Source organism: Chionomys nivalis, chromosome 14 (assembly GCF_950005125.1).
Source record: "Chionomys nivalis chromosome 14, mChiNiv1.1, whole genome shotgun sequence".
NCBI lineage: Eukaryota > Metazoa > Chordata > Mammalia > Rodentia > Cricetidae > Chionomys > Chionomys nivalis.
The window spans coordinates 11,292,277-11,311,739 of record NC_080099.1 but is presented as its reverse complement, the minus strand read 5'-3'; the positions used below and the strand labels follow the sequence as shown (position 1 = coordinate 11,311,739).

General features: G+C 48.2%; 1 protein-coding gene across 1 annotated transcript in view; it reads left to right on the top strand.

Moving 5' to 3' along the window:
* Zbtb7c (zinc finger and BTB domain containing 7C) overlaps positions 1 to 19,463 on the top strand; it is a 233,942-nt gene that overhangs the window by 130,567 nt on the left and 83,912 nt on the right. The gene's annotated exons all lie outside the window — the stretch shown is intronic.

Below are 19,463 nucleotides of genomic sequence, written 5' to 3'. Positions count from 1 at the left end.
CACTGCCTGGCATGTGCATATATTTTATGTGTAGGGAAAACAATGGGTAAAATAATAAATTATGACTGCCTGCTCCAGAATTTTCAGATCAGTTTGGGAGAGATGCAGGGCCTGGCATTTAGTAAATATTCACTAACTGTACCGTGAATGTCGTTATAGGCTGCACTTGTTGAGAACAGGGGTAGGTCTCTGTTATCCCCTGCCCACCACGATGGCTGTGCCTAATAGCAATAAAGCAACCAATAGAGCTTCAGGATGAGGCTAGGGGTGTTGATTGGCTGGTAGAGTGCCTTCCTAGCACGAATGACGCTTCGAATTTGATCCCCAGCACCACATAAACCTGGCATGTTGACGCAAGCCCAGCAGATAGAAGATTGGGGCAAAGAGATACGAAACTCAAGATCATCCTTAGCTATATAGCAACTTCATGACCAGCTTGGGACACAGAAAACCCTGGCAGAGAGAGAAAGGGGTACGGGTGGGTGGGGGAGTGTAGCATGAGGATGCAGTATACGAGAGAGGAAGAGGCTTATGCCAGGGAGAAAGGTTCCTGATCTAAAAACCCACATGTCTTTCTAATTGCCCGATTGGAAGTAGATGTGGGGCTGAGAAAGAAGGGAAAAGAGATTTTGACTGAGTCTTCATCTCTCTTGGTCTTCATATCTCTAACCCCGAAGAGCTCACTCACTGTAGGGGATGGATGTCTTGTGAACTCTCTCATAGGTTCCTGCTAAACCCTAGTCTGCCCGCTTCCCCGAAGCTCCATGTCTGCCCCAAACCATCATTAATAGTGGTTCCTTCAGAAGCCGCAGATGGATGGACAGGGCAGTAACACGGAGAAGACCATGCGCTGTATTCTCCTTATCTTCCTTCTTTGCAGCCTCCTCCCCTCTAAGCCCACCAAGGCACAGCCAGAGACACCAAGATACTCTACTCATTTTTTGAATGAATGAACACCCCAGTGTCCTGCCAAGTCAGTAATGAAAATTAAGAAAGCCTTGCAAAAGAGAAGCCAAGGGCCAGGAGAAGTCAGGTTCAACGGCAATAATTAATAACTCTGCCCAGAAATGAACAGCCTGGACCTGACTGATGAGGCATGTGATCCAGCTAAAGATCCTGGTTATTTGAGCTTAATGTGTGTGTGATGGCAATCTCAACCAACGAGTTGCAGATTCAGAGAAAGTGTAGGTTCAGCCATGCAACATGCCACCCTTGCCCGGTCCATGTCCACAGCCATAGAGAGTGCTCCTGACTTGCTGCCTAACCTCTGAGGACTTCCACCAAACTAACAGATGAAAGAGTCAAAAAATTCAAATCCATCTGCCTGTCTCAGCCCTCCAGACCCAGGAGATGGGGAGGACCAGAAGAAAGTCCTTTCCCAGGGTCATGCTCTCATAGAAGCAAGGCCAGGGCTAGGAACAGGTTTTTTGCCCCACAATTGATACCCTGATCCTAATGTTTTAGGTCCAGGACTTTGGAAACCACTGAAGTCCTAAGGTCATCCAGTGGTCTTCTAAAACCAAAGCAATGAGATAGCTACCTAGTTTGTTCGCCAGATTCCTTTGCAGCCCTCCTCAAAGGCAAACCAGCGGTCATTTCTGATGCGGCTCTTGGCAGGAACTAAAACAAACCTACCTCTTGGTAGCGATGAGAAGGAGTAGGAGGGAGAGAATGGATGTTGCTGGAGCTAGCATTTGCCCATGTTAACCTGGGCATATTTAATTTGTCAGCGTGTCCGGCCCAGATCCCTTCTTGTTCCTGTTTGGCACAGGCCTAGCCAGCCTGTGTGTTCCTCCTTGGCAAAGTTCTGAGAGAGGAAACAGAGACTGTTCCAGAACACTAGGGAAGATTTCCAGATTCCTGCTTCCCTATGTCCCTTGGGCTCTAGCCCCTCTCCGCCCTGCACTGACCACCTTGACTAGCATTGAGTGGGATTCTCCGGCAGCATAGGGTGCATATGTGGAACCTTGCAATTGGCTTCCTTTGGTGTGGGGGCTGGGAGCGTCTGCATTTGGCACACTGATGTAGCACTGTGTACATGCAAAAGCCTTTTCGTGCTACTTCCCACATATTGACTTGTGTGATTTAGCCAGCAGATGCTATCAATAGGGAAAAGAGATAGAGAGGGGCTAAAAACTTGCCATGGGCCACCTAATGAGAGGTGACAGGTCTAGGCAGAGTCCCTCTCCAGAGGTTAGGCAGTTTGGGGAAAAGCCAGACTCTTGCCACTTGATAGCTCAGTTCACCCATCCCAGGTTCAGTCTCCACCTCTGTAAAACCAGGATGGGAAGTCACTGTCCATCAACTCCAAGACAGTCATTCTGGGAAACACAGAGGCTTCAGACAGGAGGGCCTGGTCTTGTCTTATTTAGTTCCTGGCTTGGATAGATTCACCCCACTTTTGGCTCATCTCTAAGGAGTCAGGAGGGAACCACTTTTTCCCATGGTCAAACCCAAACCAAACGTATTGTAGGTGTGTTATTGACATGCTATTTTTATGAAACATTTTTTAATAATGAATACTTCTTATTAAAAAACTCCCCTCTGTTAGCAGCCTCGGTCTACTGACATAGACCACACTGGGAAAGCCAGATTAAACCCTCCATACTTTGCCTGCCCACTGTTCTTGGCCCCATTCACACCATTTGCTATTATACCTTGACTGTCCTGAATCGCCAGTTACTTTCAGCTCAAATCTTGATCTTTATTCTGAAAATGAATTGTCTCATCACAACAAATCTCTTGAGTGACAGGGCCTTTGCCTGCCATCTTGCAACAGGAGAGGTCCCTAAAGGTGTAAGGTTTTCTTCCCCAATGCTCTTTCTGCTTGTTATCCCGAATCACTCCTGCCACAGTGGCAGAGAGTCTTAAAGGAGACCTAGGCTTTATACTATAATCTGATGTTCTTTCTTGCCTCCTTTCTGGGTGCCTTAATGTCTCTCGGTTGAAACTAGGAGAGGGGCACACAGGACCATGGCCTATGCCCACAGATAAGATAAAAGGGTGTAATTTGAGCTCAGAAAAGTCATGCATGTTTTGGATATGGTCCCCATAATTGTTTGATGTCTTTGGGTGTCCATTCAGAATTCTGACCAATGATGGCAGCTCCGGTCATAGCATCCCATGGACCTGAGCAGTGTAGGAGGCATTTTTTAAGGAGACAAGAAAGTGAAAAGATAAGCAACCCTTCTATACACTTCCTACTTTATTTTTTGACGTAACTTGACCTGCACAGAGATTTGCCCATTTGGTCAGCTGGCATACGGTGAGTGGCAGATCCTAGAGACTAGGGAAGCAGAGCCGCACAGGCTAACATGGCCTCCTCCTCAGGACTCGGTTTGTAGACATCGAGGACTTGTGGGCATTTTCCTTCATGCTCACCTCAAGCCTAGCTCCATCTGGTCCACTCTTCCTTAGCTCATTTGCTTCCTGGGTTCTTCTGTCTCCCTTACACTGCAGTCGTATTTGGGTGCTGCTCCCATCACTTTCAGATGAAGGTGTGGCGTAAGTGCACACATTCCTCCCAGGCTGCTGGAGATCATTTCATAGATCTCCACAGAGGAGACTAATTAGACACAGGTGTCCTTTGTAGCCTTGGGTGCACCCCACTTCCTCAGGAGTAATGTGAGGGTACACGGGGTCTTCCAGGAGCCCAGTGGCTGTGACAGCCTGAGCATGCTATTATCCCCTACCTCGTTAGGATCACACAGCTGGATGGAAAAGAATGATCTAAAACTCTGGTTTTGCAGGGCATGGTCGCACATACCTCTAACCCCAGCACTCTAGAAGCAGGGACAAGAGAATCAACAATTCAAGGCCCTGTAAGGCTGCAGGGTTTCCTATTATGCAGACTTCTTCAAATCTTTTAAGCAATTCCCCTGAAGAGAACAGGATTTAAATGTTTAACAGGATAGCTCAGAGGACCACTGGTTTAATCAGAGGATGGCAGCCCGAGGCACCTGCAGGTAAGATGGTGGTGGGAAAAGTGCATCATGGAAAAATGGCCACCATAGAATACTGAGTGAAAAAACAAAACAAGAAACACACAAGTCTTCAAGATTAAGAAACAGTTTTCGTTTCAAACGTAAGAGGCAATTTCAGCCATGAGAGGACTATGGAGCGAACCTCCAAGAACCAACTAGGAGATTCTTATGGCAGAAAGGCTGGGTGGAGTCAGCTTGACTTCTGGGTCACAGTAAGGACCATAACTACTCTCCCAGGCCACACCCCAACCCCATTCTGCCTCCTAAGCATGGCTCCATAGCTCAGTGCCTCTACCCATGGACTGACTACCTTCCTTACCCAGGTCCCCAAAGGTCACTGTGTCATTTGGAAGAGGCTACTCTTATCCCACTGGGACCTAGATCCACCCCCAAACTGCTTCACTGTACCTACTCAGGGACCCAGGTCACACCCCTGGAATCGTGCCATCTCTGACCCCTGCCTGACTTCTTGGAGCACGGGCTGCCTGCTCTGGCACCAAGGACCACACAGATTCTGTGTGCAACTTGGCTTCTAGACTTGGTAAGACCTGCACAGGCTGCTGCTCTATTCACTTGTATCTGCTAACCCTGTTCTCTGGGTGCTGTTGCTATTGCCTGCCACGCTTCGCACTTTCTAGGGCTTCAAAAGTCGAGGTCGAACTGAGGGGGAAAAAAAGAAGCTTAAAGGGCCATTGGTTTTATCCAGAGGATCACACTTGACTTCACAGGAGAATAGAACGAAGCAGGAGACCCTGACCTCAAACCATAGTCCAGAAGATATGGTTCATGCCTGCATATGTTCTGCAGTGCGTGGGTCAGGGAACACTGGGGCCCAACTCTGTGGCCAGCGCCACTTTTATGAGAGGTTTGGGAACTGCAGCTATGTATCTAGACCATTCCTCAATAATTTAATGACTCCTGACGCGTATCCTGTATCTATCCAAGTTTCCCTTCCCTGCTGTCTTTCCCGACTTCCTTCCCTCCCTCTCTTTCCTTCCTTTCTCTTTGGCATGGCAGGGAGCTTTTCCATACCCAGTCATCAGAAACAAATCTCTAAGTTCGGGGGCTGGAGAGATGGCTCAGAGGTTAAGAGCACTGACTGCTCTTCCAGAGGTCCTGAGTTCAATTCCCAGCAACCACATGGTGGCTCATAGCCATCTGTAATGATATTTCTGGCGCCCTCTTCTGGCCTGCAGGCATACATGCAGACAAATACTGAGAATACTGTATACATAATAATAAATCTTAAAAAAAAAAAAGAAAAAAAGAAATCTCTAAGTTCTTCTTTGCTAAGGGGCTGAAAAACAGAAAGAAGGTGGGTACAGTCAAGGCCCCCTCCACTTTTCTAGCTGACTACAGGTACACTCCCTGGGCCTTCTTTTACCTCTCTTCCCCATCAGTGAGATGATACCTCAGAAGCTTGCTAAATGGATGGCATTAGGAAAATGACTCATTTAGATGGCCAACAAATGGGAAGTGTTGACATGCTCCCCCCGTGTGAACTACCAGACAGAGTAACGTTAAGAGCTGCACAGCACTGTCTCTGTAAAGACAAATGAAGCTGTAGGCCTAAAACATCCAGGGTCCAGCCCTGTTATAGAAAACAGAGATGGAGCTGGTTTAGACCACAGGATATCTCCTCTACCATAGGGCATCCAAGTACTAGCCAGGCTGTGGGCTGATCCAACAAGCTCCCAGTTTCACTTACAGCTGTTCGCTTTGGGGCAAATGACTCAACACCTCTGGGTCTCCATTTCCTCCCCTGTAAAACAGAAGCTCTAGTGCTGCCCACACCGCCAGGACTGCTGTAAGACGTGAACAAGATGATACTTGTCAGGCGATTTGCGTGGTGCCCAAGTGCTCACTCAATGAGGGCTCCATGGGATTCTTGTCAAATGTGTCCCATCTTACGCAAGAGACAGTTCTGGAAAAGTTGAGAAACCAAATCCCATTTTCCCACAAAGTGACTTCATCGCTACAAGAAGGCTCTGGACACCTCCGCAACAGGGGCCTGACTCTTCCCAGCTTCTATGTCACCTACTCATGCCGTGGAAAAGTAGAGCACGTGGGTGGCACTGTGGTGACCGGTTGCTGCCCCTCATGAGTAGGTTTGTCTGTTTGTCCTATTAATTTGACAACCATCTCTTCATCATGCTCTCATCGAAGCCTTTCCATCCGTCTGGCCTCTCGTCTCTGTCTGAGGAAGACCCCTTGTAGCGATTGCTTCTCTTTCTGCCATGGGTAATATGTATATAACTCGTGCAGTATTTCTAACTGACTTCCGTTCTTTCACAAGAATATTCTTTCTTGACCTTTCTGGAGTTGATAAACTTAAAATCTAATGTATGGCATAAGCTTTTTCCTCAAGAGAAAGAAACAGGCTCCTTACTCACTTCCGCTTGTTGAAGCCTGCCATGGCACACTGATAAAGAACCTGAAAAACCAGAGTCAAGGCCCGTCATAAACAGCCAAGTCTCAATAATGGTTGTTTGGGTGTATGTTTGTCTTTACCCTTCCCCAGTATTTAGACTCCACATTCTGGCATCCTTAGCATCAGTCACCTAGCCCCAACCATCTTCTCTTACATTGTCCTCTGCATGCACAAATGGTCTGATCAGGCTGGTTGGGTGGGTGGCCTTTGTCCCTTTTGATTATCACCTCATCTCGGTCCCACTGCTTCTCCACTCTCAGTAACACTACCCACAACCATTATCTGTGTCCAATTCATGGTGCAGAGATGCGTAACCTCCCCCTGTCTGACCAGAGGAAGGAGCATGAAGGATGGGCAGAACAGGGAGGCCCAGCCCTCAAAAGAGAAGTGCCAGGAGGAACACGGAGCTGTATGCGGCCAACACAGGACATTGTGTCAAAAGTAGGAGCCGAAAGAATGACTAGGACCCAGACTGGTCAGCCTTGATAAAGTATTTCAGCCTGGTGGGAGGTTGGAGAACTAGAACTGGCAAACCCCCTGGCCCATGAACTCTCCGGGTACCATCCCAACCATGGCATTGCCTAAGTATGGAAGTTCAGCCAAACCCAAGTACCCACCAACACTGCTTCATCCACACCCACTGGTAAACCTATGAGAATGCAGATTTGGGGTTCAAATTCCAATTCCGTAGGCCCATGTAAGTCCCAGGAATCTATATCCTGGACACCCATGTATCCAGGAGAATTGGCAGTGGCTCCAAGAGCAGCTGGTCCCTCTGTTGCTTACTGCAGTGCTCTCTCCTCAGTGAGACTCGGCCTGTCAAGGACTTTACAGTTACCTCAGGCTTGCAATGTGTGTCTCTGTAAACCTGATGGTCAGGAAGCTGTTGCTTCTCTGTTACCAGATGCCCCCAAACTGCATCCACAGACTCAAGCAAGAGCCTTGGCTCATGTTTCCCTTCTGCTGTGATTGCCTTCTACCTTGCTCTGATTTCTCCTATTGCATTAAGAGCCCCAAATAACCAGTTCCCCATGCTTGAGGCTGAGTTTGGAGTTAATAAATGTGAGCTGAGTTCAGATCCTGGATCAAAGTTGTTCTTCTGTAAAAAAGAGAATGATATACTGACTTTATGGGGTTGTTGTTGACTATATATAAAAAATAATATGTGCAAAACTCTAAGCATGGTTACACAGCTGCCATGATTATTTTCCTGCCTCTGGGATGAACAATGAGTCTTTTCTTTAATGTGATTTTTTTCAGGAAGCCAAGTACATTGTTTTGATCCTGTAGTGGCTACTTAGTTCTGCTCTGTCCTCCTATCCATCCTAGAAGGCTAACCTGAGGTTGTAGAAAATGCCTAGCTGCAATTCAGAGATCCCAATCCCAGTGGCCTCGCAGTAAGACCAGGGTTACTGAGCAGAGCCACTATACCCTCCAATTTGTCTGGCCTTTGCGGAGGGGCTGTGAACAACTCAGCCACACGCGGTATCCATCACTGACCAGCTGGTTACAGCATAGTGAAGCGAGTCCAGTCTCTGCCTGAGTACCTGGGAGGTAGAGCGTGTGCTCCATGTGGTGTGGATGCCACAAAGTACAGGTAAACGTTCTTGTCCCGTCCAGCAATCAGCCACCCAACTGGTCCTTCTATTCACCATGCCTCCTCACCTAGATTCACCACCTGCTCCTGTGCCCATCAATGTGCGCACACACACACACACACACACACACACACACACACACACACACGCGCGCGCACACACGCGCGCGCATGCACACCCTCCCTCATAACCCCACAGCTAATGAAGGGTACAGATACTACTGGCCTTTAAGGGTGTACTAGCGCTTTCTGTCAGATTACAAGATTACCTTCTATAGTCGCTCTGTGGTTTTTAACAGAGACCATCAATGTAAGATTATCTTCATTTATAGAACAAGTCTGGTCTCATTCGATTTGGTCAGATTGTGAGCATGGGTGCACCAAGAATGGTAACTGATAACTTAGGATTTTTTTTTTAAATTTGCTAGGTGGGAAGTTAACCTATGGACTCTGAGGCTGCACCCTGATAAGGTTCTCATAGTTGGGAAGTAAATCAGAACTTACCACCGATGTACCTCTGGGAGAGATGTTTGTGTGTGTGTGTGTCTCACATATCTCACCTCTCTCTCTCTCTCTCTGTCTCTCTCTCTCTCTCTCTCTCTCTCTCTCTCTCTCCTCTCCATACACACACACATCCATAAATATCCAAATATACTAAATTTCTGGGCTATCCAGAAGTGATCTTTGTTACACATGTAGAAGCCAGGCTCTAGGCTGATTTTCCCAAGAGGGCTCCGTAAGCACTGGCTCTTTGAAGTCGCCCTTAGCTCCTTGGAACACCTGATCATATCTCATGTCACATCCTCAAATCTGACCATCCGGTCAGTCTTATATTCATTCAGTGTTTCTAATCACGTTCTGTTACAAAGAGAGCTAATTCGTACTGAATGTGTACCGATAGCCGATCTTCCTCCAACAGAAAACATTCTGAATCTGGCAGCTTAGACACAAGGAAAAGGTGGATGTTTCATTAGCTAATGGCTGTAGGGTCTGGAGAGCTTGATGCAAGAAAAAGGAGTGCCCCAAAGTAGCAGCAGCAGCAGCCTTCATCCCTCCTGGGTTTGCTTCCCCTGGCATTAGTGGGATCAGTCCGGAAGTCAGGAAGTCCTGCTTTGCTCTAATGCCAGGCTCACTGTTACTAAAGGAAAACCACCAGAAGCCTGGACCCTAGAGAATGTACCACACAGTTCCTTCCGTGGGAAGAACTGAGAAATTCCCTTTCTGCTGAAGACAGCTCTGGAAGTAGTTGGTGGCAGTCTCTTTCAGATAAGACTCAGTAAGGCAGACATTTTCCACATGGGACAGTTAAGAGGGTATGGTCAAAGATCTGATCAGAATTAATTTGCTAGGAAGTCTGGATACTCCAGTGGCATGGTATTTGAAAACAGTTTTCAAAGTTATGGTTTATTCTACCAGGCACGTCACGAACAGCAAGGGTAGCCACACATCTGAAGACCTTCATGCAGCTTCCAAAATGTTTCCACTAATACCATTTACCCCCACACATGTCACACAAGAAGAATAAAGTATCTTCTTGCATTTGATAATACTTTTCCTGCAGGTTAGCCCATCAGATAAACCATTGTTGTGCTGTTTGGAGACAGGCTTCGACAGTGTAGCTCAGACTGACCTAAAACTCTCTGTATAATCTAGGCTAGCCCCAAGCTGATAGCCATTCTCCTGCCTCAGGCTCTCAAGTGCTGGGATTACAGGCATGAGCCACTAAGCCTGACTCATAATTGTCTTTTAACATGCTTTTTTTTACAAGGTGAGAGAAAATATCCTTTGAAATCAATTCAATGTCAGCATTTGATTCAGGATTTGAAATAGCTAGTCACCTATCACATACCAGGATTTTGTAGCAAACCAGAAAATTTATAAGTATTTTATCTCCCATTTTTGGACTATGCTATTTCACAGTACATAAAAATATAAAAATAAGGACCCCAGGGCATTAACGATAACCTTGAGCTTGGTGACTCCTATACCTCAGTAGCTCATCTTACTTAGAAGTGACCTAGACCTTTAATGAAGATCTGTTACTTGGTTTAATTTAGCACAGATCTAAGATAGAAAGTTACTAAGGATATTTGAAAATATCCTTATCCAACCCACAGTATAATTATTATCGGAAAGTCTATTCATAAAATGTTTCTCCCACTTACAGTCGGTACACATGTTTCTAGTGGGTATACTTTGATTGTTCAAAAAAACTGTATAAGACATTAAACAGAGATGTCCATTAATTTAAGTTGTTTCCCTGCTAGCTGTTTTTTTTTAAGAACACATACATGTTAGACAGATATATGAAAAAGAACATTAAATAAAAAATATATGCTTGTGTTATGCTTAATGATGCATGGCTAGTTTTATGAAACCAGCAATATTAAAACTGATTTATTTGTAAAAAGTTTGCCTAAATTACATGAACTTGAAAAACATTTGAATAAACGTGTATGTTTGAGAGTTTTAGGAGTATTTAATCTATATAAGCAGTTGTAATAGTATGTTCTAAGACCCCCCCGACACTGAACTCCTAAAACAATATGCTATTTTTCCTATCTTTGCATGCTTATATAAAGTTTAACTTGGAAATTAGTGACAGTTCTTACTTAACAACAATAACTAATAATGAAAAAAATAGAACGGTCCTAAATAAAATGCAGGTAAATGCAGTCTCCTCTCTCAACATACCATATTGTGTCCTGATGTGAAGACGGGAGACAAAACCCAACATCTACCTGATGGGTGATCTGAGGTGCACAGAGGTGCACAGTGCAGGTTGTTCGCTCTAACATGAGGCCACTGCTTACTTCCATTGATATCCAGGTTGTCATTCTGTATGACCTGAGAAAATCTCATGCCTTCCCGTTTGTCATGCCTAGGATGTGAGTCTTCCCTTCATCCGGTGTATCCCATGTATGTATGCCACCCAGGCGCTGATTACCTCGTAGCCATCTCATTTAACAAACCAACTGTTACCCTTTCACAATATTTATGCTCAAGTAACCGCCCAAAAAATATATTTAAAATTCGATAAACTGTTTCTTTCTGGAAATCTCCAGATATGGATATTTTTGGATTCTAGTTGACTGTCAGTAGCTAAAATTGTAGAAAGTGAGCTGACAGACAAAAAGAGACAAGTATACTTTATCTAAACCAGTTTGAATACAGCTGTCTTAGAGAGTTTTATAAGTGAATTTGATAGTACCACATAGAAGAGTACTACATATATATGACAGGCATACATGAATACATAAACAGACACAAACTGACACTATAGTTTTGCTTAAGTCTCAACTGTAAGTCATGCAAACGTAGCGATGTAAACGCCTTGGTTTGTACACTATAGCTGACCCTCGACTTGGTTTCATTTCCTGTTCATCAGAGCTGGTTTCTGACAGATGGAATGAGCTAAGGGTGTATGCTTAGCACTCAATAGGAAGACCAGAGCTTGCTACCGATATTTATGGAGGAGCCTTTCAAGGTTGTCTTTTACCCTGATATATAGTTGCTTGTGATTCCCTCAGGAGAGTTCAGAGACTAAAGTTCAAGTGTCTGAGGAGTTGGGAGACTGCAGTGAGGGGGATAAAGCTGAGGCGAGGAGGGAGGGGCTGACAGCAGAGCATATGGCCAGACTGGGGGAGCCAAGCGGAGGCTGCAAGGGATAACAGAAGGAAAGAGACCTCCAGGAGAAGCCACATTAAAATTCAAAAGTTGTCTTATCTAATTAATTATGCCAATAAAAGAGAAGAAGGCGGAGCTAGTGCTGTAGTCTTGCTTGGAGCTGGAGCATGAGGTCGGCAGGGCTGAGGTGGGGTCAGCTCAGAAGCTCAGCTACTGATACCTCCCAAACGAAGAAGCCCTGGCTTTCCCTCATCCTCTGCCTTTGAGCTTCTCGCTCTAATGGGTCTTCAGTTGCCTCTGACTCTGGCACAGCTCTGGACTCAAAAGCTCCTGCTCTGGAGACGGGGAGTAAATCGCCAGGGAAGATGGAAGATATTTCCATCTAGGAAGGTTTGTTTCAAACAAGAACCTTTTGGCCAAAGAACTTTGGAACTCTAACCTAGCCTGGGGGCGTGTTCTCAGAAACTTAAGGATAAAAATACAAAAATTTACCCTGACTGTGTCTCCGAGGGCAGTCAGCTGGAGCTCTGTATTGGATCAGCCATGGGTCTCTCTGGTCACTCCAATTAAAGGAGAACTTGGGGTGCTGGATGCGAATCTGGAGGTCAGAACTAAATGTGAGTCTGAGCTGATAGCTTTAAGGAGAACAGTTATTCATACAGTTGCTAAAATGGCCAAGAAGACCCTTACTGGGGCTATTGCAGTAGGGTAGTTTTTCCCTTCTGGCTTTGATTGTAGCTGAGCCCTGGCTGCAACAGGAGAGAGACTGGGCTCAGCTCTGAACGGTGGGACACAAATGGAGTGGGGGTGGGGGTGGGGTGGGGTGGGTAGAAAATAATAAGAGAAAGCTTCAAATTCTTGCTCAGCAAGCTTAGGACTCTCCCAGAAGGCAGCCAGAGTGAGTTGATATGGGGTTGACAGCATTCTTCCCAGACTTAGCAGGTTTTTGTTGAGATTGGTCTAGGTAGATCCAAGACTGAGTTTAAAGACATGGCCTAGTAAAGAAGGCTTGGAGGACCATGCCTAAAATTTGGCTAAGGATAGACTCTTCACACCCAGGGAATATTTCTTATGTCTGCAGGGTCCTAGTAACCTAACTGGGCAATGGGAATTCACAGATACAAAGGACCCAGAGAGGACAGGTCAGATTTCAACATGTCTACCCAAGGGAGTGTGGGTCAAGGCCAGAGAGCAGCAGCTGGACCCCTGGGGAGCCTGTCTTACACACCAAACACCAAATATTCATTTAATGTTAAGCAAATTCCCAGCTTGTCTAGGTTGAAGTTTTTTGCTCTTTTTTTTTTTTTTTAAATTTTCTATGTACAAACGTTTCTTTGAAAGAGATATTGTCTGTAAGGAACACAGGGTTAAGCCTTTTCTGCTGGGGAAGAGAGCAGGCAGCAGGAACACTGGGCACGGAGTCAGGCCTCCTCCCAGGGTGACCTTGAGTAAGTCACCTTCCCACCCTCCAGCCCATTTCCTCACTGTACAAGGGCGTCACAGTTCCTGCTCTGCTAGTGTCCCAGGTCGAGGATCGGCCAGGGTGAGAGGTTTTGTGCTGTGGAAGGGACAGGGAGCTGAATGGCCTCCTGAGGACTTAGTAGATACTCACAAGTCTATTGTCCCTCTGCTGGAAGCTCAGCTCTGGGGGCAGCATAGAGCTTTGTTGTCATTTTACAGCCAAAGCCTAGGTCCTGGTGGGAATGGGGAGGGATAGGGAGCCGGGTAGTGCATACCTGTGAAAAAGCAAGGGGAAGAGGGGGAATGAGGGAGTAGGAGGGGTGTGAGGTGGGGAAAGAAGGGGAGCCCACCCATCCCCCAGTTGACGCCCCCTCTTTCTGCTATGGCCCCACCTTAGCCAAGGTCTGACCTAGCCTCCTCCCGCCCTCTGCTACCAGCCTGCTCCGGTGGTGACAGGCCCAGCCCCACCCTGGCCAGGCTTAGCTCAAGCTCCTGGTTGGCACCCTTTCCACCTCCTGCCCTGAGTGCCATACAATGCCAAAGGAAGTCAGACCTTGGGCAGAGGGCTAGGACACTGCTTCCCCCACCCCCGCACGCCCCGCCCCACTACCCACATAGCCAGCCAAGCTCGGAGCCTCTCCTTGTCCCCGTGGCAGAGTCCTTTCCTCACTTCCCCAAGGGCAAACACTCCAGCACCCATGCTTAATCACCACCTCCCCTCAGAGGCTCCCTGGCCCCAGACAAGCACCAGCTGGCCCAGGAACAAGCCGTGAGAGGCAGTCTCAAAAGACGTTTGGTCCTTCCCCTTGGGGCCACGGTCCCTCACCCTCATCCTCCAACTCCCACAGGACAGGGCAGCTAATGGCCAGGCAGCCCCAGGGGTCTACTTCTCTGGATGGTTGCCGGGTACTTGGAGAAATGGAGGCGCTTGGGGAGGCTGCCAATGACTGGGTCTGCTGCGAAAACACAGGGGCAGCTGGCAGATTCGGATAAACTGGGCGACCACACGCAGGGTTGCTGAGGTGGAGCCGAGACCCGCAGTGGCTCCCTCTCTGTTGATGCTAAACAGCGATGGCTTTTTATTTCAGGACCTTTAATGCACTTGAGTGAGTGCTGCTTGTGGCTCAGAGGGAGAACACAGGATGATTGCAGAGACCACCAGAGCTTCAGAGTCGAGGTCTTGTCTTGTTAGAGTAGAACCTGGAGAAGCTACCGAGACAGGCTGGTGGGGTCCTCCGAATGAATCTTTGTGGGAAGGGCCATAATCGTCCTATTGCTCCCGTTCCTGGGGCTTCTGTCTCCCTCAAACTTTGATTAAATGTTTGTTCTTCACCTAACTAGTTCAAGATGGGCTGTTATCAGTGAAGACGAAATGCAGTGTGGGGCCCTTCAGAGAGGAGGAGTGGAGACCAGCTGCCCATGCTGCCACAGATATCCACCTGTCTCACTTTGGGTGGCCTCCCTGGTTTCATAAGTTTTCTCTAACATGGAAAAACACTAAATAAATTTTTGGTAGATCCTGAATCTCACTAGGAGTTTTCCTTATCGGTGTCAAAGGGCTCCTTTTTCTGCCATTCACTTTTTAATCTGGGCCTGGCTTTCCTCATCTGCAAAGGGACCCAGGTCCTTTTAGGGATATTCTCAAAGCCTATTGTAATGGCCCAAATAAGACACCACACTTAGGACCGAGGATGGGACTCAGTGGTAGAGCAGTTGTCTAAAGGGCAAAGAGCCCTAGGTTTGATCCCTAGCACTGCCAAATAGTAATAGTAGCAATAACAGCAACAATAAAGACAGCGGGTTTAGAACACCCCCAGGAAGTTGAAATGAACACTTTCTGTCTGTGTATATACCAGTTGTCACCACCATCAGTCTGGACCCTCGGAGTCAGTATACCAGGAGCAAATGGCTATGGGGAAAGCAGTTGCCGTGCTGAATCTCTCTCCAGAAGAGCTCAGTTTCCAAGCGTGAGTGGCTTGTCCGCAATGGGGCAGGGTAGCATTGCAGACCATCGCCAAGTCTTCTATCAGGGATATGATAATGTTTTCAGTCCTCCAGTCATTTCAAAATGTCTTGGACCAAATGTCTAGGGTCTAAACAACACAGCCAGACCCAGAGCACCATAGCCAGAAGGCTTCCTGCTTGTCATCCCCTTCCACTAGTTCTCTCAGGACCAATAGGTCTGGATGTGGAGCATCCGTGCTCAGAGTCTCACCCTCAGCATCACATCCACGCTCCTCATTTGCAGAGGCCGAGGCTGAGGCTCTGGAGAGGCACACGCCATCACCAAGGGCACAGAACATCCCCAGGGGTGCACAGCTTACCCATGGTAAAGCCCCGACCAGATCCAGTGTGGTGCTTCCCAAACTGTCAGTTCTGTCTGACAGCAGCCATCACACACAACAGTCCTGTGCCTGCCACATGCCAGGTCCCGGCCCTCGGGGAACCTCTGTTCTAAAGGAGGGACAGTGAAAGAATGCAATCAACAGACGACATAAAATAAAGCCTATCGGCGACCAAAGACCTGGGACAGGAAGGGGAGCTCCTGGTTTATCTGTGAGGTCTGGAAAGCCCTGTTTGAGAGGGGTGACATTTATGGGAGACCTGAGGTGGAAGAAAGCATTTCAGGTCAGGGAATGAAAGCCAAGGAAAGGGAATGTGACCTGCCTGCCTATGACAAGAGTATGGGGCAGGAGGGAGGCGATTTGGAGAGAGCAGCTGGGGTTTCAAAGTGTCTGTGGCCTTGATACACAGTCCAGAGAGCAATGCAAGTGTCCTGTACACACTCTGATTTCTTTTATTGTGCTGGTGATCATACCTGGAACTTCGGGTATGTGAAGCAAATATTCTACTGTTGATATACCAGGACTGAATTCACGTTTTCATCAGATTCTGTGGGTAGTCACGTGATATGGGGCTAATGAGCCAGGTAGGGATGGGTCAGAGAGATAGGATAAAATGGCTCTACAGAGCCTGGCAGTGGTGGTGCACACCTTTAATCCCAGTACTCGGGAGGCAGAGGCAGGTGGATCTCTGTTAGTTCAAGGCCAACCTAGTCTACAAGAGCTAGTTCCAGGACAGGCTCCAAAACACCAAAGCTACAGAGAAACCTTGTCAACAACAACAACAATAATAATAAGTCTCAAGTCTCAACAGAGTGATTGTGAGGGCTTCGGGGAGAGGGGACATTGGGGATGCAAAGGGGTAGCTGGAAGAGATTTGTAATCTGTTGTGGAAATAGACTAGCTCGTGGCTAATTGGTTATGGGCAAAGAGGGGCCAAGAAGGAGACGGAGACAGGAACCTTGACTCATCCCCAGCTTGAGTGATACTAGTTCCCTGTGACAAGGGCATTCTCTAGGGCTACAGCCAAGTCCAATCTTCTGTGTAATAATACCTTCTGGGGTTAGTAAGAGACACTGCCCTAATGTTCGTCAGGTGGAGAAACTGAGGCACACATGAGCCAAGCCCAGCTATATAGAGAACAAACAGTATACCTAGACAAAGATCTGGGGCTTGAACTCCATCCAGGGTAGCCCTTGGGCACCAGAGGTGTGGAAACCAAGGTGTGGCCACCAGTTTTATTACGTATCAGGCTGTGACCTTGAGCAGGTCCTAAGAGCTCTTGGAGCCCCAGTTTCCCCATGGGTATGACAGCGAGGCAATAGGAGCTCCCTCATGGCATCCGTGTGAGGTCTGAATGGGGGAGTAGGCCCTTGACAAACGTTCTGTCGCTTTTCGCTGGGCATAGCTCAGGTATGTGTCTTGTTCCTTATGTCTGCATATGTGGACACTGTGCTCCGTGTGGCCCATGTATAGAAGCTGTCTATGTTGCCACATCACAGTGACAAGCAGGCCCTGCCTGGGTTTCCTGTAAGGACAGTAGGTCATTTGATTGTGGAGCTTCAACATACCCTGCCCCATGCCTGTGTCTGAGGTAGGAGCCCTTGCGTCACTGGATTGCTAGAAGTGACTTGGGGCCAGCAAGAGTCGACGCGCCTGTGCATCCAGCCTGCTTGCCAGGGCTATGGCTGGCGTGACCTGGCAGGACATGGCAGGAGTCAGGGGTGGGGGGACCAGCTGATGGAGGGCAGGAGGGAGAGAATAAAAGAGCTGTGTGAGTAAGAGGGAGGGGCCGTGGAGAGCAGGAAGGAGGAAGGAACCAGCCTACAAGGAAATGGGCAATCACAGGTCTAGAGCTGCCCTGCCCAGAGCCCCTTCCGCGGGTGGTTTGGGAGCCTCCCTATGCCCCTCTGCCTACCAACCCTCTCTGGCTTGCTTTTATTTATGTTCCTGTTCCCAGGAGGGAGCTGGCACAGAGTAAGGCTCAAGGGGCGGTACTCCCCATTTCCCCCCTGAAGCTATTTCAAAGGGAGTGTCCCAGCAGGGCATACACAGTGATTAAGAGGGAGGGAAGCATGACACCGACTGTCCACTACAGGACCCAGCGGGTAGACTGGACATTAGCCAGCTCTCCTCCTGGCTCTTGGCTGTAAGTTCGGTGGCCCTGGCACCACCCTCTGGCCTTCCCAGACACTCCTTTCAAAGCTGGCTGGAGTCCTATGAGGAAGGGCTGCTTGGGATAGGCAGCCACCTCCCCTCTCCCAACCCTTCCCACATCAGCCCTCCTGCAGCCTTTTGCCCACACTCTTCGCATACCCCTGCTTCAGCCGGTTTTTTTTTTTTTTTATTAAAAATGCTCCAAGGCTCCCTGTGTCTCTCCTCCAAAAGGCAGGCCCTACCCTGCCCTGAAACTGTGTCTGTGAACTGGCTTTACCCCGTAGACCCCCACCTACTATCTGACCCACTAAGAGGACCCTCAGAGCCAGGCCAGCTGTCTACTTGCCCGGGACTCCCCCTCCCGGTCTTCACTCCCCAGCTCTCCTCCCACATGCCCGCCTTCCCACAGCTGCATAAACTTCTGGCCTGCCTGTGCACAGAAGCCTGGCTTCTATCCGCCATGGTCCCTTGGCACTCTGTAGAAGTCACACCCTGCTCTTCAGGAGTTGGCGCCTTATGCCCTTTGCCCCACACTCTCCCATCCTCCACCGGGTGCAGCCCCACCAGTGGCTCCCATCACACTCTCCTGCCTGCAGCTGCTGCGGCAAACCTTGGGTACATACACAAGGAACATTTCTGGATGGGTACCAACTCCATTGGAATCTTATTTTGACCCATTTACCTACCCAGGTCTGGGAGTGGAGTGCAATTTCCCTGGTTATATATTTGCATAACCAGTGACTTTGTGGGCAAACTTTTCATTCTTCGGTTTTCTCCCAAGACTATGCCATTCTGATAATGATAGACTCACTTGATCTTGGAGACTAGTTACCTGCTCTGATGATGCCATTCTGATAATGATGATAGACTCACTTGATCTTGGAGACTAGTTACCTGCTCTGATGATGCCATTCTGATAATGATGATAGACTCACTTGATCTTGGAGACTAGTTACCTGCTCTGATGATGCGTCCCCTCCCTCCCCTCATCACCTAATCCCTCACACCGCCTCCTGGGCTGCTTGGAGAAGCTGACAAGTTCATTCCAGGCTCCATGGGAACCTGGGTCCTCAGCGCTCTGGCTTCTGCCAGAACTCCAGAGAGACCCTTTCTATATGCCTGCCTGGATGGGTTATACACAGGACACACTCCAAGAGGACGTGAATTTAATATGGATTTTAGGCAGGAGTGACAGACATATTTTAGTGGGAGCATCTTCTGGGGGGTTCTCCAGCTCACGGCCCCAGTGCTAATTCTTTGTGAGTTCCTGTGGTTTGGCTGCAGGATATACTAGGGCTTCTGGCCTGCCATTGGAAGAGTGATGTAGAAGGCCAGGCATCCCAGGGTCTCCTGTGGTTTGTGACACATGGGACATCTGGTCTGGTCAACAAGGACTCTCTCCCTGGCTCCTCCCGGATTCTTGAGAACAGCCAGCTGTTCAAGAGTTAATAGCCATTTCCCCCAGGTGACCAGGCAGCTCCAGGGGAAGGAGCCCTGAGGAGTCAGCCAGCCAGAGACTCCCTCCCAGATGGCAGTTTACAAAAAGGGTGTGGTGTGGTAGACTGGGGAGAGGGTGCGGGCCACACCTCTGTGATGGTGGCCAGCCCACCCCAAGTGGATGGCATTGAGTCAGACTGTGAAGTGAATGCTAGCTGATGGCAAGGGTGAGTAGTGGGTGCCCCTGTAGGCCTCGTGACCCCACCCAGGCCAGGCCCAACGACCCCAGGATCTGCAGTTCCATGCTTACCACTAGCACCCCCCACTTTTTTTGTGGTTTGAGTGATTGCCATACAGTGTTTGATTTGGTTAAGTTACAATCACGACCCTTTAAGGAGAAAACATATAATTCTAGTAATTTTATTGGG